Source organism: Cupressus sempervirens, chromosome 9 (assembly GCF_028749045.1).
Source record: "Cupressus sempervirens isolate cs-2001-9-10 chromosome 9, ASM2874904v1, whole genome shotgun sequence".
NCBI lineage: Eukaryota > Viridiplantae > Streptophyta > Pinopsida > Cupressales > Cupressaceae > Cupressus > Cupressus sempervirens.
In genome coordinates, this window is record NC_143126.1 from 451,323,117 (window position 1) to 451,350,386 (window position 27,270).

Sequence of the window (27,270 nt, forward strand, 5' to 3'; positions counted from 1 at the left end):
TCATCGAATCAGAAATATATTGGAAGAATATATGCAGTCAGTGAAAAACACTCAATATGGGATTCAAATAACCATAGAATCGAACAAGATAATAAGATAATTGGGAAAACATAGATTTTGTTCACAAAATGCAGCAAGTGAAATTTTAAGGACAAAAGAGACGTAGCCATTACCATGTAAGCACTGTACCCAATCAGATCGATTGAAGATTTCAACATAGAGTAAGGGCAAATACAATAAGAAGATAAGACCAAAGACTCATAAGAAGGGATTATGAAATAATCACAAAGCACAAATATCTCCATTACAAGTGCTTATAAAACTTACAGAGAGTAGAGTGCATAAGATAGTGTTGAGGAGACGATGGAAATCTACCCCAAATTCCAATCCAACATCTATTAAGTGAAAATGTAATACAATCATCAACCATGGCATACACAGTCATGAAATAAGAGTTCAATTAGCATTGTCCACAATCCCTTGTATGAGGATAAAAGGAATAGGAGGTAGCAAGGAGGGTTATCCATTCAGCATGTTGGAATTTATTACGATTTCCATTCCAACAGCCTTGTACTTTGGATGAGAAGAAGAATTGGGAAGAATAAGAGGGCGAGGTTGTAGAGAGCAATTACTACCAGAAGTTACGGAATATCCTACAACTATCAAGCTCACCAATATACCATACCACAATGTTATCCTAATGGAGGCAAGGAATAGTTTTATTTTATTAATATTACCAAAAACATGAACGTACAAAGTCCAAGTATCAATTTGCTTATAAAGGAGGCGGTTGGTTAGAAACCAACCGACACACTCCCTGCTTCCTAACTACCCACTAACACAAGTACAAAATACTTAAATTACCAAATGTCGACTACAAACCAATTGTCGACTACATATATTCCCCCCCAAAAAAAGAGTTGTCTTCCAGAGATGACTAAAACAACTGAGAAATGTTTCAAGAAGAAGGATTGGAGGACATCCCTGGACTCGGAGTGCCTCGCAAGCGTTGCAACTCTTGCTCCGCTGTCTTCTGCTTATTATGAACGCCCTGAAGTACTCGCAAAGTATCCATCTTTTTAGCTTCGGCTGTTGCCAACTTGCCTTCCAACTCAGCTGGCTCCAACTGCCAACTTGCTAACAGAGCATTCTTTTCTACCTGGACTTTGTTATGAAGACGTTTGTCCCGCTGGGCTTCTACAAAAACACTCCGAAAAGTAGTCTCTGTAGCAGCCAGAGAGGCCATGAGAGGAGAGGAAGCAACTTGGGTCTGAGAAATGATAGAATGGCTGGTCCAAGTAGTGGCAATATCTTCCTGGTTGTAGTTACTTTGTTCTAAGAGACCCCAATCTGTGTAGCAATCAGTTCGCATGAACTGGGCTAATGTTGTAGCTGCGGCGAGTACATCCTCCAAGTTATATGACTGCGTATGCTGGAGGAGTTCCCGAGTAGAATGCTCCATAGCTCGTAACTTTGTAAGAAATGCTTCTACATGAGCTGCAAAAGAAGCTGGAGCCAAAGGTTCCTCGTGCCCCCTCTGTATCTCCATTGGTTCCTCAAGCTGCGAGGGCACAGGGGATGACACCAACCCCTCTTCTTCTAGTAGCTTGTCAACCTCTTCTAAAACCGTATTTGCTCTTGCCATTGTCACCTGAGTACCTGGAGAGGAAGGGTCCTTCGATTGCTCCCCCATAGCCGACTTAACAACAAGAGCCACAGGCTGGACCACTTCTGGCTCGAGAGGTGTCTGTACTCGTACCTTGTGTCCACAGTGAACTTGTCCTCTTAAATCAATCACCTTGGTGTGAGTAGGCTGTTTTGGCGAGAGAAGAGGCTTGATTCCTGGAATAGATAGCTTAGACGCCCCTCCTGTTGGAAAGTGTCTTGAGCCACTTGCTGCTTTTAAGCTGGTGTCTTCGGTGGAAGAAACTAGTGGTACCACAACATCACCAAGTGGAGAAGCCGGTTGAGGAACCTCAACAACCCCTGTAGGAAGGGGCCCTGTTGCAGGTGGTAGAAACACTACTTCACTTGGGGTGTCCTGTAAGTGACTCAAGCGAATCTCGGCTGCTTGGGAATCAGAAGAGGAGGAATCTGTATCACCTGGTGTGTCCTCAGAACTGACTTGGTCCTTATCCTCTTCCACTACTATGGCCTATCACGCTTTCTTTTTGGTAGGTTCACCACAACCCTGGGAGCCCACACCCAAGGTGTCTAGATGTAGCCAATGAGTCATCGTTGGTCGGTACGGTTCCACTCTACTTGCTAGTACCAATGTCCCACGATGTTCACTACTAACTTGAAGTCGAACTGCCTCCAAGAACAAAGCCACTGCATGATGGGGCATGTAGAAAGCCTTATGCCGCAACTCCAAAAATTCCCGTAATCTATCAGAAAGGAGGTGAGCCCAGTTGTAAATTTGTCCTTGGGATAGGCCATCCACTATTGGCAACAACCAAAGAGCAATATCAGAGGTGTGACTGCTAGCCATGAGCTTACTTTTTACTAAATCAACCATGCAACGCCATTCCTCATTTGCAATGAAATCCTTTCTCAGCCCCCGATTATTCTTCAGAATACCTTCCCATTCCTCATTGGTAACATCCTGGCGACACAAGAGTTTTAGCCATTTCCATTTGTCTTCCCTTGTCTAGGTGCTTTGTTCAACTCCTGTCCCCTATTAGGGATTCCAAAAACCCCACTAAGTACTTCAGCATAATAAGAAACTGCCACTTGGTGCTAAGCATACTATATGATAGATCGATGACCTGCTCCATCATACCTCGCAATGAAATCTCAGAGGATAGGTTCAAATTTGTGCAAATCAAAGATTGGCATAAAGATGATCTTGTCCACCTTTGCTGCGATCAATGCCTTCCGGAGAGGATGATCTGCGTCTAATTTTTCCCACCATGTCCTACACTCACTAGCGAGCACACTTTCAAAACTGATACTGGAAGCATTGATCTTCTATGACAGTTTAGTCTTGCCCTATGCCATGATTGACTTGTGAGTTCTTGCTTGTAAGGCAGCTGCTTTAGTACCTTTGGAATCAACAATGTAGCCCCGATTGGGATTCCCCATACTTCACTATGTTAGAAGAATATGTCCAATCTACAATCTACCAGTGTGTACTGTGATATCTCCAATGACCACCCAAAAGAACTGTTGGCGACGTGCTGGAATAGTAACCACAAGCAATTTGTAAAGAATTTGTGTAATTGAAGTAGTACTGGGATGGGTGACCTCCTGGGAAGTCCTGGTGCTTCACCCCTGTGAGCATCACCTAGATCCAATGAGTGCTAAGTGTTCCATTTATTCTCATGAGAGATGGATTCATGTTGAATCACTACTCATGAAACATGGGTCAATGAGTTTGACTCAAAATCACACAGTTAAATCTTGATAGCAATATCACAATTTGACTTGCTGTGGAAATTATCTCCTACTTATCAATTGATGAGCTTAAGGGGCTTTCTAATGAATGGTTCATAAGGCACAACACTTGGTGAAGGTTTTGCAAATGGGGTTGCAAGCTTTGGGTTTAACCATGGAGGAAACTCCGTAGTTAAGCGTGCTCAGGCTGGAGTAGTACTGGGATGGGTGACCTCCTGGGAAGTCCTGGTGCTTCACCCCTATGAGCATCACCTAGATCCAATGAGTGCTAAGTGTTCCATTTATTCTCATGAGAGATGGATTCATGTTGAATCACTACTCATGAAACATGGGTCAATGAGTTTGACTCAAAATCACACAGTTAAATCCTGATAGCAATATCACAATAATCTGTTTTTTGTCGTACGACCACTCCTCCGAACAGTCACTCCTTCGTACGGCTCCACCTTATGCCTGTTCGTACAGAATTCCTCCGTATGGCCACCCCTCTATGCACTGTTCCCTGTCCACTGTCCGTACGCTAGATTCCGACTCCACCATGTTTGCCCTTCGTATGCTTGAAGCCGTACACTGCCTTGCACTTGATTCCATACGCTGTCCTTGTCCTGGATGTTGTATGCTAGATGCCGTACGTTGCCTTGTCCTTGATGCTGAAATCTGTCCGTACGACTTTGTCCTTGATGCTGAAATTTGTCCATATGAGGGTAAGCCGAATAAGGATGTCGTACATTGCCCTCCGTACGGTTGATACGTACGGCTGTAACCCTGTCCCTTCTGTACAGTCTGATAGGCCGTACGTTGTCTTACTCCTTTGTCGAGATGCCGTACGTCCACAATCCTCTGCCATGTACTTGCACTCGCCTTCCTCTACTTGCCCGATGGAGAAAAAATGACTTTGGCTGAAGTCTTGGGGGTTTATAAAGTAGGCAGAAACTTTTCGTTCTTTATATGTCTTCAATTTGGACCCACTCACTATATCTTTAATTGGCTGATTATCAAGAGTAGCTCACTTTACCGCTCCGTTTGCTTTTAGTTCCATTATTTTGTAAGGCCCTAGCCGATGAATTTTAAACTTACCTGGCTTAATTTCATTCTTTCTGTTGTACCGAAGTACAAGTTGCCTTGGGTGAAAATTCATCAGTTTCAGATGTTTATCGTGCCAAAATTTCCGTCACTTTTGAGCTACCTCTGTACACCATTGGGCGAATATTCTTTTTTCTTCCAATTGGAATAACTGATATAGGCGCTCCTTGAGACTTTCCTCGTCACTTAATCTGTTCTAAATGGCTATCCTTAAGCTCGGAACCACATACTCTATTGGTATCACTGCTTCCTGCCCGTACATAAGTTGAAATGGGGTATGTCCCGTAGTACCTTTATAAGTTGTTCTATAGGCCCATACTATTGTTGGAATTTGCTCTTTCCAGTCTTGGCCTTCAATACCACAAGTTTTGTAGAGAATAGTAACCAATATTTTGTTCATGGCTTTTGCCTGACCATTCGCCCTTGGATAGTGGGGACTGGAGAAAGAATGAAATATTTTATATTCAATGGTCATCATTTGGATAATGTGATTCACAAAATGCACTCCTCAATCACTGGTGAGCTGCAGCGGGATCTCGAATTGGGTGACTATTTGTTCATAGAGGAATCTGGCAGTACTAAGGGCGATATTGTCTGATAAGGCCCGTACCTCTATCCATTTGGTCAAGTATTCCGTGGCCACCACTATATATTTGCACCGATGAGTTTTACTAGCTGGTAGAGGACCCACAAAGTCCAGTCCCCACCTTTCAAATAATTCCCGTGGTTGAGATGGAAACAGTGGCATGAAGTCCCTTTTGAGCGGCTTACCTGCTCGCTGGCATGCGTCACAACTTACTACCCATTTCTTGGCATCAGCATACAATGTGGGCCACCATAGTCCTTCCAAGAGCACTTTTCATGTAGTGGTCTCTGGTCCCATATGGCCTCTTGCCACTCCTTCGTGGGATTCTTTGAGAACCCTTGGGATCTCTTCCTCCATCACACATCATCTGAGGATTCCATCTGGTCCAAGTTTGTACAACAACCCTTCAATTAATTGAAATATACGGCTTTTTAAGGCAATCTTTCTCCGTTCTGCTGGGGGCATGTCATGAGGAAATGTAGCTGTGGACAAGTACTGGCCAATCTGTTCATACCATGCAAGTAACACTGCAATCTTAAAAAGGTGAGTATTTGGAAAATCCTCATTTATCCCACTACCAGTGGCTTCTCCTGACTTGATGCGAGACAATTGATCAGCAATTACATGATTTTTTCTGGGTTTCACTATGATTTTGAATGTAAATTCTTGTAACAAAATTAGCCATCGACTTACTCTCCCTTGAATTACTGGTTTGTTCACTAAATACATTAATGCTTGGTGGTCAACAAAAAATGTAAAAGGTGTAGCAAGTAGATAGTGCCTGAATTTTTGGACTGCATAGACTATACCAAGTGCTTCCCTCTCGGTGGTATTGTAGTTCCATTCTGCTTTTGACAAAAGCCTGCTAGCGAAATATACAGGGTGATCCAACCCTTCCTTCCTTGTTTGGGCCAAGGTGGCCCCTATAACATAGTTGGATGCATCTACATTAACTCGAAATTCCTTGTTCCAATTAGGATAGATAAGGATAGGTGCTTCGACAAGTCTCTGTTTGAGTTCTTGAAAGGCATCTTCTGTTCCTCTTTCCATTCAAACCGTTCCCCTTGCCTAGTTAACTTTTCTAGCGGAAGTGATACTTAAGCGAATCCTTTGATGAATCGCCTATAATACCCAACATGCCTTAGAAAAGATTTGATACCTGTCACATTCTCAGGAGCCTCCATTTCCAAAATTACCCTTATTTTGTCTGGATCTGTCTTTAAGCCTTCTTTACATACTATATGTCCTAGAAGTTTGCCATGTGGGACCATGAATCGACATTTCTCAGGATTGAGTGCCAATCTCGCTCTTCGACATTTCTCCAGGCATTCTCCAATAATTTTAAGGTGGTGTTCCTTTCTGTTGTAAACCGACCAATCATCAAGTAATGCTTTAAAATTTCCTACTAACATACCATGAAAAATGTGTAGTATAATCCGCTAGAAGGTAGCCGGTGCATTGCATAGTCCGAAAGGCATCGTATTATAAGCATACACCCCATCTTCCACTACAAATGTAGTTTTCAGCTTATCCTCCTCCGCAATACTGATTTGGTTATACTCGGAAAATCCGTCCATAAAAGAGTACATTTGATGGCCAGCTACTTCTTCTAAAATGCTATCTGTAAATGGAATGGGAAATGGGTCTTTTATGGTCACCGCATTTAAACTTCTGAAATCTACACATCTGAATTTGAGTACCATCTTTCTTGAGTGATATTACAATAGGAGAAACTCAGTCGCTTGTCTGAACTTTAAATATTATCCCTGCGTCCAACATCTTTGTGATTTCCTCTCCTACCTGCTTCGCATAGTTTCTATTCATTCTATAAGGCCGTTTCCGCATTGGCCTTGCTCTAGGTTGTTGTGAGGTTCTCACACCATCGCCCCAAATTCTTTGGGGACCCCCTTTTGATTGTCCAAAAAATTTTTGAGTTTTGAAAATTTCACGCCTTGGCACCTTTGGGACAAATGTGGCGAGACTTAGCTTATTGTCACCCGGTTTCGCTTGATTTTCCAGAGCCACCAATTTCATCCTTAGGCCGAACAAATTTTAAAGAACAACACTTGGCAGGATAAGATTGTAAATTTGTACTTAGTTGTTTTCCTTTGAAAATCCGGATATAATTGTGTAAATTTGAATAATCTTTCAAAATAATTTTTTTTTATCTCAAATTTTTCTTTGGTGAAAATTTTAATTTTATTGAAATGAGGCTAAATTGCAAAAATCGATTTTTGGCTCTAAAAGCAATTTTATTTTGTTTTGTCAAAAATTTCTAATTGGCATAGCAAAATCGATTTTTGGCTCTAAAAGCAATTTTATTTTGTTTTGTCAAAAATTTCTAATTGGCATAGCAAAATCGATTTGGGTGAAATTGCAAAAAAATGGCTTTAATAGATTAAAATTGCCTTGAAAAACCTTTTGTCTTTAATGAAATTGGTAATTTAAAATTGAAAAATGGCTTCTGGTTAGCCAAAATCCAATTTTAATGACGTATCAATTACTAAATCCTCATTAAATGGAAATATTTAACATCTCCAAGGCATCATTTAGTTTCTTTTTGCAATTTGGAGTTAAATGGCAATTTAAAAATGCAATTTTCCTTTTGGCAAAATTAAAATTTAAGCTAAGTATTTAATTGTGGGCCATAATTTTGCTTTAATTATTGTTTTTCTTGCTCCCAGGGTTAAGTCAGCCAGCTTGGGGGGAGTAAGAAAGTTGGGTATAAGAGGAGGCTCCTCTCCCATTTCCTCCTCACTTCTCACTTCTTCTTCTCAAGGTGTTGGTGATTTTGCAAGAGCAGATCTGCACTCTTCTTGCTTGGCGAATTTTGTGGAAGGAGAAATTTGTGGGAGCCGAATTTTGTGGGGGCCGAAATTTGTGGGAGCCGAATTTTGTGGGAGCTGAAATTTGTGGAAGATAAAATTCTGATTTTTTTTTTTTTGCAAGAAGCTGCGATTTTTGGCCCTAGGTTGGGTAATTTTATTTGGAGGTGAATTGCATGATAAATTTCTGATTTGCAAGTGGATTTGAAGTTCTTGAGGTCTAGTCCTAATTCCGAAAAGTCGCTGTACGATTGTTGGTTAAGGTGAATTTTCATCATCTAGAGTTGCAAGGGGTCCTTAAGCTGACATCCTTCTTTCGTTCTAGTCTAAGGATTGCTTCTCTTGGTTCTACTTGCCTTTTGGTCCACCACTCTACCATCCCGTAATAGGGTGACGAGTATGGAGGATGTTAGTGCAAGTAAGAATCCCAAGAGGACAAACACTAAGAAAGACAAAGAGGATATGATGCCCAAAACACCTTTCTTCTTGAAAATGAAGAGAATAACTGACACCAATATTGATACAGTGGACATGATACAGATGAAGGATAGATTAAAGGAAGGACAATCCCCCTTGGCTATTGGTAAAGGTAATTTCAAATCATTTAGAGTTGAAAGGGGTCCTTAAGCGGATTTCTCTCTTTCATTCTAGTCTAAGGATTGCCTCCCTTGGTTCTGCAAGTCTAATTGTCCACCACTTTACCATCCCATAATAGGGTGACGAGATGGAGGATGTTAGTACAAGCAAAAATCTTAAGGGGACAAACACTAAGAAAGACAAAAAGGATATGATGCCGAAAACACTCTTCTTCTCGAAAATGAGGCGAATAACCAATACCAATGGCGGTACCATAAAAGGATATACAAAAGGCAGTTACACATCACAACCCAAGCATCGACACTTCTATTTCAACCATGATAAGCGACGTTGGGGTGTCACCTGATTTTGAGGATATCAGAGAAGAGAATGTCAATGAGATAGATTTTGGATCGAGGTTGGGTGAGTTAGGAAAGGTTGCTATCAAGAAGAAGCATTTGGGCACCCTTTCCTCTCTCAGTGCTTTTATTGGATTTGCGAAGGAATATGAGAAGGATCACGAAAAGATACTACAAGCAGCAAGCAGCGTGGAAAAGTAAGCAGAACTCAGGGTGAAGCACACACCTTGTCGTCCTATAGAAGAAGTTAATGAGAGGCTAGCTAAGTTCATTGCCTTAGCTAAGAAAATGAAAGAAAAGGGAAGAGTTATATTAGATCATTTGATGTAAGCCCAAGTGGCAAATTTTCCTTTCTTCTAGAATAGGACAAGTGTCTATTTCTGATTGGCCACCATTTTGGTGCCTTATCATTGGTTGCCACGTTTTGCACTTTTTAAATTGGTCCATTGATAAGGTGACATCTTCTCATTGGCCGATGGGGTGGCAACCCTAATTAGGGTTTTTAGGATCCAATCTGGATCGTTGATCTTGTTTTGATCTCCACAGTCCGTTGTATTTTTGGCCCCTATATAAGGCCATTTGCTCTCATTTGTAAGGGGTAGGAGAAATTGTTGCGAAGATAATACCAAAATTACTCTCTTATTCATTGTTGCGATTTGCATGTTGATTAAGAACATTGGGTGTTATTGCATGTTTTCTACTTCCACATGTTTAAATTTCCTTTCAAGTTGTTGAAGCAAATTTTATTTGAAGTTGTTTAAGTGAGGTTAAAGTAGATGGATAGTTGTATGGTAGCTTTGGTAAATGTTTGATAGGGGTCAATACTAGACCACTAGCATCCTAGCGGTTGGTTTGGAAGTTTTGTGTGGTGAACTAGTTTATTGTTCCTTTGAATCATTGCACCTATGGAAGTGAGGCTGTTGGTCAGCTCTCATTAGGTTCGATCCCTGTCCATTTACCAACCTTCCATTTATAGGAGTAAGAGTAGAACAATGAGTAGCTGGGTAGTCAAAGTTTAGGGAAATAAGTTAGAGGAGTAGGTTGAGTATTAGAAAACATCCGTTCACCTTCCACCACCATCGCTTTCCCATCAACATCACCATTTGCAGAGACATCCTCCATCATCGCCACCATCAACATTATTTGCCCCCGCACATTTCACAAACCGAGCCACCATCACCTTCATCCCACCAAAGTCCAAATCATCCTCAACAATTTGCATAAGGCCTCCTACGTGATTACCAACGAATCACATCAATAAAACTGAGTGAGTATCCACAAGTGTAAGGAACAATTGAGCTATTGCTTGTGTCCTCATGAGCGATAACTTTTCAAGAGAGGAATTGTATGTTTGATACTCTGTATCGAATATCCAATTACTAATATGTTATGTAAGTGATACAAAACTCGCATCAACACAGGTATGAGTGGAATTCGGTGGACACACACCTCAGGTGGTACTCCTTTCAAGTCCTTGTATGTCCATGCAAAAATGTCTCTGTATTCCATAAAGATTCTGAGGGCTGTCGCTTTCAGCACAGGATCCCAATCATCACCTATAAAGATTTCTTTGGTTTGCCTTACTTCTCCTAGGTTTAAGGCCTGGAGGCTAGCCTCGTTGTATTCCACTTTTTGGTAAAAAATGTGGGCAGGTGTTGTGTTCAAGGCAGTTACACCTTTGTACTCCGTATACCCTTCTGGGTATCATTCCTCCGATTCTTGTATTTGTAACATGTTGCAATCTGCTTGGAAGACTTCATAATCGCCCATCTGCTAGTGAAATAAACCCTTAAGGGAGTTTGTGTCATCCTCCAAGTACTCTCCCAACCTGAGTACTCCTTCCTTGTCAGGTTCCATCCCTTCATACTCTTCTTCTTCAGAGTCAGATGCCAAGTCCTAACTTACTGACTGGTTTTTGAGATCTATAGTGTACTTCCTTCCCTCTGATTCAATAGAGAGGGTGTTTTGTTTCTAGTTGTGATTGGCTTTTGCTGCTACTAGCCATCCCCTCCCTAATAAAGCATCATATCCTTTCTTCACCAAGGTAATAACCACAAAATTTAAAACAAATTGTTGGGTTCCTATTATTACTTTTTGCCCTATCAAGGTGCCAATCGGTTTGATGCCATGCTAATCTGCTCCTACCAGCTAAAATTTGGGTGGCCACAAGGTAGGTTTCTCGATCGCCTTCAAAGTATCTTCCGATAGAATATTCACCCCCGAGCCTCCAATTATCGTGTTCGAGAGTTTGTACCCCATAATTTCCATCTCTACCACTGCTGGAGCTCTCCCTAGACCTGTTGTACATAAGGTATTTTCTTCCTTTTCCATTGAAGTTTCTTCTTGTTCTACCCCTTCTACTACTTCTAGTTCCACTTGTTCTACTGTTTTTGGTTCCCCCTAGGGATCCTACTCAATTGGCCGCGTTCCTTGTGTCAATGCAACTTGTAACTGTGGTAGAGTATCCAATAATTCCCCAATGGAGACCGGAATGGTAGTTTCTAATACTTTCCTTATGATGTTAGGTACCCCCTTGCCCCTAGGGGTCTTGGTTGGCTTAGTTGTTGTTTCTCCTCTCAACTCATTTTGGATGTTCTGCTTTGCCTCCTTGAATCTTGTTTTTTCCATTGTCACCTTCGGGTACATGGCTTTCTTGGCTTGCATCCTTTTTATTGCAAGTACCTCCCTTTCTGATCCTTCAATGTCTAGCATGTTCACACTTTTTTATTTTGGACAACTGGCATCCTCATGGTTATCCGGCCTACACCATTTGCAAAGCATTCCTCCATTCTGTCCCCCTCCGTTTTGACATTCTCGAGCAAAATGACCCCATTTGTTGCATCTTGTGCATTGGATCATGGGCCGTCCTCGAGAATCATATTGGATTGCCTGTCGGGGTGTGTTCGTGTTGCTATTGTTATTACTATTATTAGCATTGCCTCTTCGGTTATTCTTGTACCCCCTTGGTGAAGCTTCTGTATTGTTGTTCTTTGGGGGAGTTGCTGGTGGTGTAGAGAGTTCTCCAGTAAACAGTATCTGGGCGTTCCTTGTTTTCAGGTTATAAGGGTAGTCTTTGATTACATGACCCCCTATCTGGCAAATCTCGCAAAACATCTTTCTCGGGCATGCTCCTTTGGTATGACCCTCTTTTTCACAATCTGTGCACCATAGGTCTTTACCTTCTTTCTTCTCATCCTTGGTTTCGGCTACTTCCTTCATTAGCCATTTGAGGTCCTTTCTCAAGGCTTGGAGCATTTTCGACTCTTCCTCACTCTCCTCCGAACTCTCACTAGAGCTTCCATGCCGTCTCCTCTTGGAGGTTTTATTTTCACTTTCAATGTCCATGGCACGCATACAAGCATCTCCAAAAGTGGATTTTGGGACTATCTTCATTTTTTTCTTAAGGATGGGGTGAGGCCTTCAATGAACCATCTTTTCTTTAACCCGTCCGCAGGCTTATTGTCCAATTTGTTGATGAGCTCCTTCAGTGGCCTGGTATAAGCCTTCATCGATTCCTTCTTGTCTTGCCTAGTGTTATAGATTTCTGTGACAATTTCGTCGTCATCTCTTAACAATTTGAATTCCTCCTCAAATGCTCCACGCAAGTTATCCCAGGTGTTCTTCTTGCTAGCATCGAGGTCTGCATACCAATCTATGGCGATCCCTCTTAATGTGGCAGGAAATGCCTTCAACCATTCATTACTATCATTCTCCCCATTCGCTTGCCATATAGTTATACAGGTTTTGCAATGGCGAGCAGGGTCCTCTGATACATCCCTTGTAAATTTAGGCAATTTTTGTTTATCGACTGCCATTTTCTTTCCTTTTTGCCGCCTTCCCAATGGAACCCCTCCTCCCGAGGGAACACCACCACTCGGTGGAACCCCACTTCTAGATGAGACACCACTTCCTAATGGAACACCCCTGCCGGATGGAACCTTACTTCTCGTTGGAACACCCCCTCCCAATGGAACTCCAGTTCCTGATGGAAGTTTACCTCCTGATGGAACACTATTTCCCGATGGGTTCCCTCCCAATGGAACTCCACTTCTTGATGGAAGTTTACCTCCCGATGGAACACTACTTCTCGATGGGCTCAACTCTTGACCTCTTATCTCCTCTTGAGGAAGTTCTTGCTGTTCAGGGGTTCTCGGTTTCTGGCACCTGGACTGCCTATCCGGTGTGTCTGAAATAACCAAATTGGCTAGTTCCTCAATAGTATGTTTAATCAACCCTTCCTGACTTTGATAGGAATCCCCTTGTGCTCTCCAGTTACGACGTCTCTCTTCTTGCTACTGGAGACGTAAGTTTCTTAGGGCGACTTCTTTAGTTTCGTCCTTTGGTACTGTCCTCCGATATTTATTTGGAGTTAGGGGTAGGAAGTAGTTCAGTGCCTATCTCCCTCTCTTCACTTATTGGGTTCCTCTCCTTTGGAATTCTGCGCCCTCTCAACAAACTGTTGAACAACTTGTTGCCTTCTTCTTTCCCTCTTGATCTGTGCTCTTTCGTCCTCAATATGTACGAGGTTCCTTGCCAAAAGCCGAGGAATCTGTCCTAGGAGATCATGCACCGCCGGTGGCACGAAGAGTTCGTCGCATACCGTGCTCTCAGGAACTGTCCTCTCACGGGCTTCCCTTTGCACGTACTGCTTGATTGCAACCTCCCACGTTGTCACCAGATCGCGTGTCAACTAATCCTCCCTAGTTATTTCCTCCTCTCCATCACTATTAGTAATTTGGATATAATGTATAAATGGTCTTCCCATTAGTCCATCCTGTCAAGCACAATACCTCCAGATCCGAACTTAGGCAACGGCGCCAAAAATGTAGAGAGCAATTACTACCAAAAGTTACAGAATATCCTACCACTATCAAGCTCACCAATATACCATACTACAATGTTAGTCTAATGGAGGCGATGAACAATTTTACTTTATTAATATTACCAAAAGCATGAATGTATAAAGTCCAAGTATTAATTTTCTTATAAAGGGGTTAGTTGGTTAGAAACCAACCGACACACTCCCCGCTTCCTAACTACCCACTAACACAAGTACAAAATACTTAAATTACCAAATGCCGACTACAAACCAATTGCCGACTATAGAGGTTATAGAAAGTGATCAACACAAAGTTAATGAGCAGGGAACAAGAATAAGAATAGGAGCAGTGATAGAGTAGTAAAAGTCTGTTTGGTTCGTGGAATTGTAGAGATCAAGATTTCTACAATTCTCGATTTAGCCAAATCAAGGTTTTGCAAACCTTCATTCCTATTTTTGGGATCTTACTTGTACCGTTTGTTTCACTTGGAAGATAAGTGGAAAGATACATTTTTATGCATAATCTTGGAGTTAAGGCTAACTCCAAAAAATAGTCCAATCTAATTTTTTTACACTCCTTAAAAAACATAACCAGGTTTTGATTTTCAATTCCTAGTTGCTAGTTGGAAGTCTGATAACCTAGTTTTGAGACAAAATTAGAATCTTGGTATTCTAATTCCATTTTGACAATTTTGAAACAAACACAAAAAAATTCAAATCTGGATTATGAAAGAGCTAATTCCCGTCATCTTCCACAAACCAAACGGGCTAAAGGAAGGTATATCACAAAAAATGATATAATTGAAAGGGGTTACAATACATTGAGATGGTAGAAAATAAAAGAGATCACAATTCATATAAAGGACATCGCAGCTTGTAATATATATGACAGTTTATAAACATATGATAATAGTATACATGATTGAAGAGAATAATATTTAAAATAGGATACATATATATAAAAATAAGAATAAGATTGCATATACTTGTAACTTTATTTAGTAAAAGAAACTAATAAAATATTAGTCATTCATTATTTGATCTAAGAGAGCATTTCATAAGTAAGAAGGTGATTGTTCCTAACCTTATAGGTTAGCCGAGAAGGAGTTATTATATAATGGTACTCATTGGGAACTATCAATAAATCAAACTATTTTCACATATATTATTGAGTGAATGGAAGAAGTGATATTGGCATATCCTTTGTTATTTAGTTCATGTATAAGAATTTGAAATAGCAAGTGTGAAGAAATAAAGAAATCATCCTAATTTCAAGTTATTCAAAAGAGGGGATATTACAAAAGAAGGTTGGTACTTTACACATGCTACCAAATATTTTGCAAACTCAATCTTTATTATAGTAGCTTCAAAGACGTCGTGATCTAGAATTCATTAGTCATTGATAATCAGGCTGGATAAAGTGAGGCTCTTGAAGCGAATATCTTTGGTACTTGAGATTATGAGAATCTTTCTATATTAAGAGGGAGTCTAAAGATACATTTGTGTGATTGCATGATTTTGATGGGCCTACCCTTGTGTACATCATGAGGAAGTGATGACTTCTTACTAGAAAGTTGGAAGATTGATATAAGATTCAGAGGGAGTCCGACAGTTTATCTTAAGCATCCTTCGATGAAGTGAGCTTCTAAGGGAGCAGCTAGAGGATATGATTTCCTAGAATCTTTGTTTAGAAGGAGAATTTCGAGGTGTAATTCTTTGTTAATGAGTTCTTCTCTACGAAAGAAAAGTTCGAGGTGAAATTCCTCATAATACATTTTTCTCTATAAGAAAGAATTTGGAGTCCGACAGTTTATCTCAAGCATCCTTGGACAAAGAGAGCTTCTAAGGGAGCAGCTAGAGGATATGACTTCCCATAATCTTTGTTCAAAGGAGAATTTTTTAGGTGAAATTCTTTGTTAATGAGTTCTTCTCTATGAAAAAAAAGTTCGAGGTGAAATTCCTTATAATGCATTTTTCTTTGTGAGAAGGAATTCTAAGGTGAAAGCTCTTTGTTCCACCCTCTCGGAGTAGCTATGGTGGATCCATCCTCTGGACATGGTTCATGGTGGATGTCATGTGAGTTTGTACATGATTCTATTGGAAAGCATCATGAGAGGTGACAATCTTCATCGATGTTTGTGTTGTCAGGTCGCTATTGTAAGGTGACAATTTTAACAATGACTTGACCTGTTATCATAATGGACTACATTGAGTTGTTAACCTGGAATGTGTTGGAGATCATGCTAACGAATGTATCATGATATACTACATTAAGTTGTTGTCCCGAAATGTGCTAGAGATCATGATACTACATTTGTTGTTCTTGAGTTCTTGATCTATTATCATGATAGACTACATTAACTTGGTGTCTAGAATGTGCTGGAGATCATGATAACTAAGCTATCACGATAGACTACGTTGAGTTAATGTCCAAGAATGTGCCGAAGATTGTGATACTTGTCATAATGGAGACTACTTTGTTGTCCATGAGATCAAGGTTGTTATCTCATAGACTACATTCAATATTGTCCCAGAGTGTGCCAGAAATCAGATAACTCATATCTTTTTAGGATATGATATTCTTGTTGATAGGCATCTTGGTGTTGATGCTAATGCTCATATCAAAAGAATGTGAGATTGATAAGATTTCTCAAAATCAGATCACCATTTAATGAGATGATCCTATTGATCAAATCTAGTGTTACACCGATGCGGGGGTGCGGCAGTGCAGGGAGCGTCAGAACGAGTTTCGGGTGTGGGGAAAAAATATGGCCTCAATTTGAGGATGGCGGCGAAGGTGCGGGGCAAAAATATGGCCTCAATTTGGGTGATGGCGGAGGTGCTAGGGGGGGTTGCGTAGTATATATATGATTGAAAATGCTAATTATGAAATGATACTTCAATATAACATACCAAATATAGTTGAATATAGAAAATTGAAATGCGATTCACGAACTTAGTAAAGTTCAAACTTGAAACTTCATAATCATAACCATTACCAATGACCATTGAACTTAGTAAAATACTAAAACTTTTAAACATAATAATGATAATGATAAATGAAAAATATAAACCACACATCGTACCATATAAGTCAACCATTATCAATTTATGATATATCAAATGAAAAAGATAAAAGATTCAAAATTCATTGTTCAAATATGAATATCATATATCATAAAGATGCTCATGATGACAATGAGCCAAGTAGTATGAAACAGTGAAATGAAATAATGTATCATAGCCATATCAAATTGAGTACAATCAACAAAATGACAAAATGTCAATAATGAGAATGAAATCATCCCAACTGCTCTCTAATCATCCCCTATACCGAAGTCCTCATCACTAGAACTACCAGACTCCTTGTGGGTAAGATCCTTATCCTCCAAAGGAACACCAACTAGCCCTACATTGGCTTCCACTCCATCGTCATCCTCATCAATCTAAGTTAGATCCTCTGGCTCTACATCCCATCGTGCTATTGGGCTCTCATTGTACTCACTTGTCTTGCGATCTTTGAGCCGCACGAAACCATGTACAACAACAAACTTCTCCGCTCTCTTAGAGGTAAGTTTGTTTCTCTTAATGGAGTAGATGAAGCTATAGGTGAACCAGTTCCTCTTTGCAACTGAGGAGCTAGAAACCTGAGATAACAAAGTTAAAAGTTGCAACTTACAAACAAACGTTCATACAATTTGTAACAAATGATAAATGATAAATCATTAAATCAATGAATCTTACATCAGTAAAGTAAAACTCTTAAAGTTAAGATTATAAAGGGGTGGAACTACAAACTTGAGAAAGCAATCAGATGGCTAGTGAGGTGATCTTTGACTTCTGTGACCCATGACATTTCCACCACAAAATGGGATTCTTTTGTGCCATAGTTTTGAGATCCACCTTTGCAATATCCGAGTATCCTACAAGTAACAAGTTACAAGTTTACAACATAATATTAAATAACTTATAAGTAACAATTAAAAGAACTTAGAGCACTGAATCAAGATTTAAGGATTACCTGAAAGACTAGCGAATTCTGAACACTCGGTGCAAATCTTAGTAGCAGTCTCAGTATCATACATCTTGGTAATGCACCGAAAGAACCCATTCTTCACCTCATCATCTTAGGCCTAGGTATGTACCACTTCGGGTTCAATGCATAGGCAACCATGTGCAAAGGAGTGTTCAACTTCTCCCACCTGCGATGAATGATATGCTCAATGTGCTCTGTATATAATGCTAGAGTGGGGTCTCTCACATGCACAACAACCCTCATCTGCCCAAGCATGGAATCAATGCACTCATAAACCTCTCAAGGCTAGGTGAATTTGCATCTCCATATCTAATCACTTGAAACACTGGAGTAATGATGGAGACTATGTATTTTGCTTCACTCCAAAATTGATCACTCTTCACTGTCTCCTTTACCCTCTTCCCCTACTCTGTTGTGGACTCAGACCATCGATTCCAATCTTGTGTCATAACCATGAGTTGCAATGGCTCTTGCAACTCAATCATTCTCTCCAATAGAATATAATATGATGCGTATTTGGTTTTAACTAGTTTCAGGAACTGCTTTTTTGTGAAGCTCCTGAAAAGTGCATGTGATGTATGGTGATTGCAAATAAACATCTACACCTCTCTCCCATCATTAACCACCTATCTAATCTAATCAATTTTCCCCATGTCTTTGAGTGCATTGTTCATGGCATGCACACAACATGGAGTCCACCAAATATGCCTATAGGCTGCCTCAACAAGCCTTCCTACAACTTCACACACATGTGCTGCATCTGTCACAACTTGGACCACATTTTGTGGCCCAACCTCCTCAATGGCTTACCTAAGCACATGAAACTGAAAACCAACATCTTTACGATGCCCTGAACAATCAATTGCCTTCAAAAAGCATGGGTCCTCGGTGCACGTGACCATAATGTTGATGAGTGGGCGATGACTAATGTCCGTCCCCCCATCCATGATAATGTTGAAGCTTGAATCCAGTCAACATACCTTCATCTGCTCCATCAAGATCCCAACCTTGTCATAGGCTCTATCCAACACTGTGGTCTTCAACTTGTGGTCACCAGGTGGTACATATGATGGCTCTCCCTCTTACATTGCCATGGACATCATCCTCACAAAATAGGGAGATTGAGCCACATGCGGAGAGATGCCATTGGAAAAGAAGAAATCACCAACAACATCATCTAACTGCTCCCTTGCATGCATGCTAAATAAATGAGCAACTAGGTTACTACCACTATGACTTGTAGTTGCTTTCTGTTTCGCCCTGTTGCTATCTCCTGCTGAATTGTGTGTAGATGAGGAAAAGGATGGTGTAGATGACATAGTCCCTGCTCTCTGATGCAAGAAATGAGTAGATGTATCTCGCTGCCCCTGTAACTGCTGTATACTCTGTACCTGTTGCCTAGCAGCCAAAGATCCAGGCATTAGGACTTCAATATCATCAAAAATGCCCCATAGTTTGTTCACTTCAATTCTGTGTTTCACATTTTCAGGATTTGCCAAGAATGTGCATGGGTTCACACCATAACTAGTCCAAAAAAAGGTGTGCATTAACTCTCGTAATGCTGCCAAACCATTCTGCGCCACATATATTACACTTTTATTTATGTGTGCCACCACGTGTAAGTGTAGAGTGTGTCATTTTCGTAGCAAATTGTTTAAGAGAGGACTTTGGATCATAAGGACCCCTAGCAAATTGCTCCAAAATCTGTGAAGGGCAATCAATAGAAGGCATCCCTGGTGCAACATAAGGAGGCTCTTCCTCCGATTGGGCATCTATATTAGCCCCATGATCTTCCCTCAGGCTCAAACTCATAATTAGATGCACTTCCCTCATTAATTTCCATGTCTTCTGCACTTTGACTGGATCTAGATGCCATTTATAAAACTATATTTCACAAAATAAAAATGATTATGAATCGTGATACATTTCAATTTTCAGCCCAAGTAATTAAGAATTATTTTAAAAACATTATAACAAACTAGTTTCGGCCTGCATAAAACTTTACTATTTAGAAATAAAAAAATTAAAAAAATTAAGCTAAATACATTTCAGCCTATTTTAATAACAAAAAATTAGTATAAATTATAAAAGTCATAGAATCTAAGAATTATCAACTATCTACTATCAACAAGATTCAAGAATGAAACATTCGAAAATTCAAAGCTAAAAGTAAATTATAAATTGATTTCTAAAACAAAAAACAAGTTGTAAAATAAAAAAAACCTACCTTGAACTTGATGAGACACTTGTCAAATCAAATCTTCTTGCTCCTCTTGCTCCTTTTGATCTTGAAATCCCTTGCAAAATCACCCACTAAGCTCTCACAAACTCCTCCAACCTCTTTTGCTCACTTTGCTCCTTGCTGCTCCAAAACAATGAAATGAAAATGAGGTGGATTGGCCTTATTAAGCCTTGAAATAGACCGCATGGGACCCATACCCAATCAAGGTTCCCTAGCAAAAAAATACAATATAAAACAAATGGCAAAAAGTTAAAAAAAAAAAACTTTCAAGTCAATGTGCCGGCCGCACCTCGCGCACACCTTGGGCACACCCCACGCACCCAAGTGTGCACAGTCGCACCTGTGACGCACCCGCGTTTATGCTTCCCACTCGGGTGCTCGTGCGGTGTGGTCACGCTTTTCACCTGGTGGGGATACTCGGGTGCCCGACACACTCGCACTGGGGACATACGCGCACCCGGATAACATCGATCAAATCCTCCCTTGAGATCATGATACTTGTCATGAATGACTACACTAAGTTTTTCTTGAAATCATGACTGTTATTTGATAGACTACATTTTAGTTGTTGTCCTAGAGTGTGCCAGATATCAGATAACCCATATCCTTCTAGGATATAACATATTATTTTGGTAGGCATCATGAATATGATGTCAATGCACATACCGAGAGAATATAAGTATGGTGAATATCATAAGATTATTATTTCTTGTTGAATCATACTTCGGATGATATCGATAGATAACATCTAAGTTGATGGATATATGTTGATATCCTTAAATATGCCATTCCAAGAATATCATATTGAGATGATATCTCTCTATATGCTTGAGAGCATAATGTGTTCTATAACAATCTTCCCTAACTAAGAGGGAGTGTTAATGTTGTAGTTTTAGTCGAATTGAGTTGACCTAGAGATAATCCTTTTGTGGTTATTGGTTAATCATTAATTTAGACAAATTCACATATACATATATTATATATATTTAATTATTTATTATATATATAATATATATATTATATTAATATAGTTATATATATTACATATATTATATATTTAATTATTTGTTATATATATAATATATATATTATTTTAATATAGTTATATATATTGTTAATATATTGTCTAATAATGATTAACTTATAATTTACCATAGAGACATGCCTCTTCAGGAGACATGTCTCTACTCATATTTATATATCGTTCAATCTGCATTTGGAACATGTTGGGTGGATATTTTGCAACCGACAGTTTTGGGTAAAAATCTAGTCACAAAATAGGATGAGCAACCACAACGTGTGAGACAGAGTCTCTCCTACTTTAAAGGGAAGGCTCCCCCTTCTCACCGTTCCTTGGATCAACTCAAGGTAAGCAAGAAGTCTAGAGATTTTGTAAAAGGGGTGTTACCAATATTCTTTCTTCTTAACTTTCAAGAAAGAATCCACTTACTCGTGGAGGGAGTAATGGGCAGGATGAATTTCTAACTACACTTCTATCTAAAGCTGAAAACAATGATACCGATAAACCAACACTAACTCAAAGGCTAGCTGAAAGTGTACCAGTTTGGCTCTAAGTCTGGTCGTACTTCTATATGGAAAAAGCTTTACTAATAGGTCACAAAGACTTCTAAAAGTAAAGGTATCTTAACTATTTTGTGAATTAGGTATCTTAACTATTTTGTGAATTAAGAAAGAAATATAAGCTACAATCAAAGCTTCTAGCTATATATTTCCACAATTGGTCCTAGTCAAAGCTCCGGCTCCAATTGCATTTTTAACTCTTTTATATTCGATTATCAAGAACACAAAATAACATGAATCAAAGATAACGTATGTGAATTACAGACAATGCTTCTAATTCACACAAGTAGCAATCTCACTCAATCAAAGTTAAGTCTAAATTGCTCCTTTCTATTCACTTTTCTCTCAAAATAATGGTACACAAACAAAGTTTTGTTGGCACAATTTCTCTAGAGCTCTCTTGAATACAATATAAGATAAAAAATTATTTTACAATAGGGGGGCACTCCTTTATATAGGCACAGGAGTTGAGAAAAAGTGGGAGCAACTCAACCAACTTTGACCCAGTCTAACTAAAAGAGAAATTACTGGGTTACATGCAATTGCACATGCAACTCACATTACATCTTTTCATGTACATGCAACTCGCATTACATGTAATTACATCATTTCATGCAATGCATCCTCTTAGACCTATAAACATAAATAAAAACAAAAATAACAATCTTAAAATTTGTTTTTCAGAGCCTTGAACTTGATGATGACATCACACACTGTAGGAAGATCAACAATCTCCATTGTCTTTGATATGGCTTCTATCCTCATTGCATCTGCATCTGCATATGCTGATTGTACAACCTTGGAATTTGTCACCAGAGAATCTAACAAGTGCTTTGTTGAGGATTTATACAAGACAAACTTGTTCATTGTGTGAGAACCAAAGTCTTCAGAATCTAAATCAGCATTGATCCTGATTGTATATTATGAAGTTGTCCTTTCAACTGCAATCAGATTACCACGTTCATCAAGTACTTGACATCACATTTGTTCCAAATCACAAGTAACAGCTGTTTCTACTGCTTGACAATCTCCAAGGGCTGCCTTCAACTTTGTAATCGGCTTCCTTAATGTTTCTTCTTTGTAGCCCATAAGTCCTTGAAATCTGAAGAACATTTCACATAACAGAAGAATGTCACATGAGACTAAGGCATCCAGATCAAATTTTGCAATTTAATCCCAATCATTGAGGATTTCCTTCAAATCATCTACTTCTCGAGTCAAAGAAGAGATCGTGTTTTGCTCCATTTCATTCATCCCTTTGACATGCCTAAGAACTACAAATGTTTCAATGATGGCTTGAACTCCTTCAGAGATGATTTCTCCTATTTGAGACTTGGCGGCTTCAATCTACTTTCTTTCCTTGGATGTTTGAGACATAATAACAACACTTTGAGAAGATTGTTGCCGAATGAACTCATTTAGGCGAGAAACCTCCTGTTTTAGTTGATTTTTCTTCTCCCATAATTCATGATTGCTTTTCAATACATTAGCTAATGCATCTTGAGCATCTTGCAAACAACTCAAACGTGATTGCTTCCCAATTTCGACCTTAGTGAACTTATAATCAGAACGGGTAAGTTCTTCAACAGGTTTGTCCACCAGTGGCTCAATAACTTCTACAAATTTGGTTTTATCTGAATCAACCAAGATCCTTGAAACAATCTTATCTTTCAAAGATTTGGACTTAGTTTTCTTGATAGGGAGATTATTTGGAGGTACAACCACTTTTCTTCTCTTCGTTGTGATCTTGCTGAACAATGCAGGCATGCTAAAACTTTCATCTGTGGAAGAAGGTACAGTGGAGACCATTGGCATTGATCGAGATTGTATCTTTGTTGTAACTGAACAAGATTCAGTCTGAACAACTGAATTCATAGGTGCACGATGAGAGGATTTTGTCATGAAAAGCTCAAAACTCGTCAAAGATGTATCAAGTGGGAAACTTGACCATTTGTAAGAGTTGGAAAATACTCAAACACGCTTCCCAAATGCTCATATTGTTCATTTGCCAGGACGAGAGGAGCGACAAAAGAAATAGGAAGACCCAGTATTGACTTCCAAAACTAGAATAGAAGATGTGAAAATAGTGGAGAATGAATCCACATCATCATCTATCTCATCTAGAAAAAGGTGCTTCATGCATAGATGGTGCATGAGTTTGTGCAGGCCTTGGGGGAGATATGATCATGACTTCCCCTTCTTCCTCCTCATCTTCTTCATCCGATTCTGTCTCTAATTCCTCCTCTGATTCTTGAACTGATTCAGAGATTTGAGATGATTTAGATCATTTTCCGCCCTTTAACTTGAATTTGAGGGAATTCTTCACATCAGAAGAAGAAGCACCATCTTTCTCTGTAATTTCTAGTTGTGACTTCCTTCCAAGAGGGCCAAAGCTTCCACAATCCAAACCCAACTTAGGATTAACTCTTTTTAGGCCTTTAATTTGTAGCCACTTGTTGGTATTTTCCAAAATGGACTGAAATCTATTCAGGATAGATGTATCCTCTTTTTGCTGCCATTGAATGGGAAAAGGGCACCTTTTATCGAAACCAGCCTGATGAAATTTCGGATCAGGGATGTTGTTATCTTCGATTTGGAAATTTGAAGGGATCTCCAGCATGTTAAGATTGATTATCTGCTGCAAAGTTAATCTGCAGTAGTCCATCTTCATTATATCCAGCTTTGTTCTCATATCAATCCAGACATCCTCGATGTGATGAACATGTGTGAAAGCCCTCTTGATTTGAGAATTCATTTCTCGATAATCAAAGTCGAATCTGGCTTTGAAATTTTTCAAAGTAATTAACTGGAGTTCTGCTTCCATATGTTTTGCTTTATGCACAGAATTTATTGAATAATTACCAATTGCCAAAGGGTTGGCATAAGTGATACCGAAACCAAGTCTATGCAAAGTATGTTGATTACACTGCACTTCCATGAGTGTTGATTACATTGCACTTCCATGAGTTGTTTGGTTAACTCCATCAGGGTGATTCTATCAGTAGCATACTTGGGTAAGGTATACGACTCTCTTTTAAAGTACCCAACTCTCAAGTATGTAAAGGTTGGAAATTGGATAAAGATACCACCGTATTGATTTACCTTTTCATAGGCTTCATCTGATACCCTCTTGATGGACAATTGTCTATTGAACAAGCACCAGAAAGCCGGAAGAAAGCATCTTGGACACTTCTGTAATGAAATTTACCATTAACCAGAGTAATCGGATCATAGTAATCCCAAATTGGAATCTGAAGATAATCTCCTTTGTTTGAAAGACCATAGAAAGATCCCATGAAAGGAACAATGTAGACAAGGTAGGAGTTCATGTAAAAAGGCGTCGAAGTTCCTACGTTGAGCAACTGCTGGCAGAGTGCAGTGCTAATCAACTCTCCCCAAAATATGTGTTCTTTGTTTTCCATGATTTGGAAAATGAATTTGTACATTCATGGCTCAAAATCAATGGAATCTTTAAAACCACAAACTCTGCTGAGAAGAATGATAAGGTCTTTGTATTCTTGCTTGAAGTTAGACCTGTGAATAGTCTTTGGCCATTTTGAGAAGTTGTTTCTTTTATTATCTAACCGGTATTGATTAACGCACTTTTGATAATCACTTTTTTCTCATTCCAGCTTTCCAAAGATGATTCTTTGGTCAGATTTGCACACTCTACATTATGTGGTACCTTGAAGATTTGTTCAATAATCTCTGGATCAAGACTAATGATAACCTTGCCATCAGCATCTTTGATTGTTTTCAATTTCGGGCTGAAACATCTTGCACATCCAAGAACGGAATCAGGTTCCACGGCAGCCATACGAAATGCAGATACCAAGTGAATGTGACTTCTTTTGATGCGCTTCATCTCGTGGCCAACAGGAGTTTATACTCTCTGCAGAAAATCAGCCATGTCTACATGACCGATCTTTGTATCCAGCACATTGTCAAGAATAGATGCGATTGATGATGGAGTTGCATGAGCCAACACTTTATCAAATTGATATTTCATCTTGCCTTTGGATTCAATTGTGTGTGTTTTTTTATCATCAACATTTTGGATCACACTTTGTGATCCATCATCAGGATGAGAGAGTGCAAGAATGAAAAATGAAAAATATGCAGATCGAGCTACAATGACCAGGGGTAAAAGTAGAGGGAAGAGGCACATAAAACGAGGTGGGAAAGGAAAAATAAGTAAACAAAGAGGGAACAGAATAAAAATAGAAACAAGAGAAAGAAAAACTAAGACAACTTTAACTATAAAAAGCTAAAAAACAAACCTGATGATGGATCACAGAGTGTGATCCGAAATGTTGATGATAAAAAAACACACAATCAAATCCAGAAATAAACTAGCTCACATCAAATGGACTGTGGAAATCTGATACTGTTAATAAGCTTTATTATTCTTAGCCGATTTAATGTCATCTCAGATTGTAGTTAAATGATATAACAAATATGTTCACCCTATGTTTGTTTAATTAAGTTTGGACTAGGATAAATACAAAGTATAATTTGTTAAACTGAGATGAGTCACTATTTATAATAAAAAAAATTGTGCACATAAGTTATGTTTGGAGTTTGATTAAATATGTTGTTTAATGTCCAATCTAGTGTTTTAATTTTTGTGCATTTCAATAACTGTCTTAGTTGTAGCATGTCATAACTGTTTTAGCAGTTACAGCGTAACTGCTGTTCAGGCATTGTAAATCTCCCTCATACTTTATTGAATAATGACAGCAAGTGTTCACGGCTCACATTTGGTATCAGAATGAAAACTGATTCTGCATCAATGACCTGCAAAACAGGTTAAATTCTTCTTGGAATGTTTGTCTATAATCTAAAGTTCACAGAAATTATGCAGTCAAGTAGCAAAGTGATGTGATGATATCTATAAGAGGACTTGCTTCATAAGAATCATGGCATTAAAGACATTTCTGCTGCAGGTCATTTGGCTTGTCCAAGACCATTCAATATTACAATGTTAAAATAACCAACATGTCTTGCAACTGCATACGTGAGTTACTCTTTCTTGTTTCTATGTTCTCTTATTTTAATTACTTGTGCCTGCATACAAGGCTACAAAAACTAGATGCATAATATAAGATCCATTTAAAGTTAGATACACGATCATAAGAATAAATCTAACTCTAATATACTAGACAGATGTATCGTAAGGTAGTTACATTTGAAACTGATAAGAGTGAAGGTGTATACATGATACTGTGTAAGAATTATGTATCTTTTAAGAAGCATGCCCACTAAAAACAATCTTTACTTTTTATAAGTTTATCAAAAGATGTGGTGCATAAATAACATCTTTATTATAAGAAGATATTTCAAAACTTACTGTCTAGAATTATTTTATTCGTAGCATTTTACTTTTTTTAAGAATTAATTTCAGTAAAGCACAACCTATGTAGATAAATCCGAGAATCAAACATTAGAGGCCATAAGATTTCATGCCATTTACAGAAATCTTATTCCTTACTTAATCGATAACAAAGATAGGGTTAAAAAATTTAAATGACTAAAGTTGAATTAGGGATTAGGAGTTAATGATCCTAGGGGTTAAATTTTAGAGCTATGATTTGTTCCATTTAATGTAAATGGCTCTAATAAAATTTGTTATTAGGGTTGGATGTATTTCTCTTAGTTGACCGGTTACTTTCAATGAAGGCGATAGTCAACCGATCTTGAAATAAAACCTTGGCAATCTAATTAGTTTATTGAGGAATTTTTAAAATTTGTTTAAGACTTCATTCTG

At 38.9% G+C, this 27,270-nt stretch overlaps 1 protein-coding gene across 3 annotated transcripts in view; it reads left to right on the top strand.

The window, feature by feature from the left end:
• The window catches only part of LOC149539259 (RNA-directed DNA methylation 4-like), a 161,783-nt gene that overhangs the window by 95,562 nt on the left and 38,951 nt on the right, over positions 1 to 27,270 (top strand). The window lies entirely within an intron of this gene.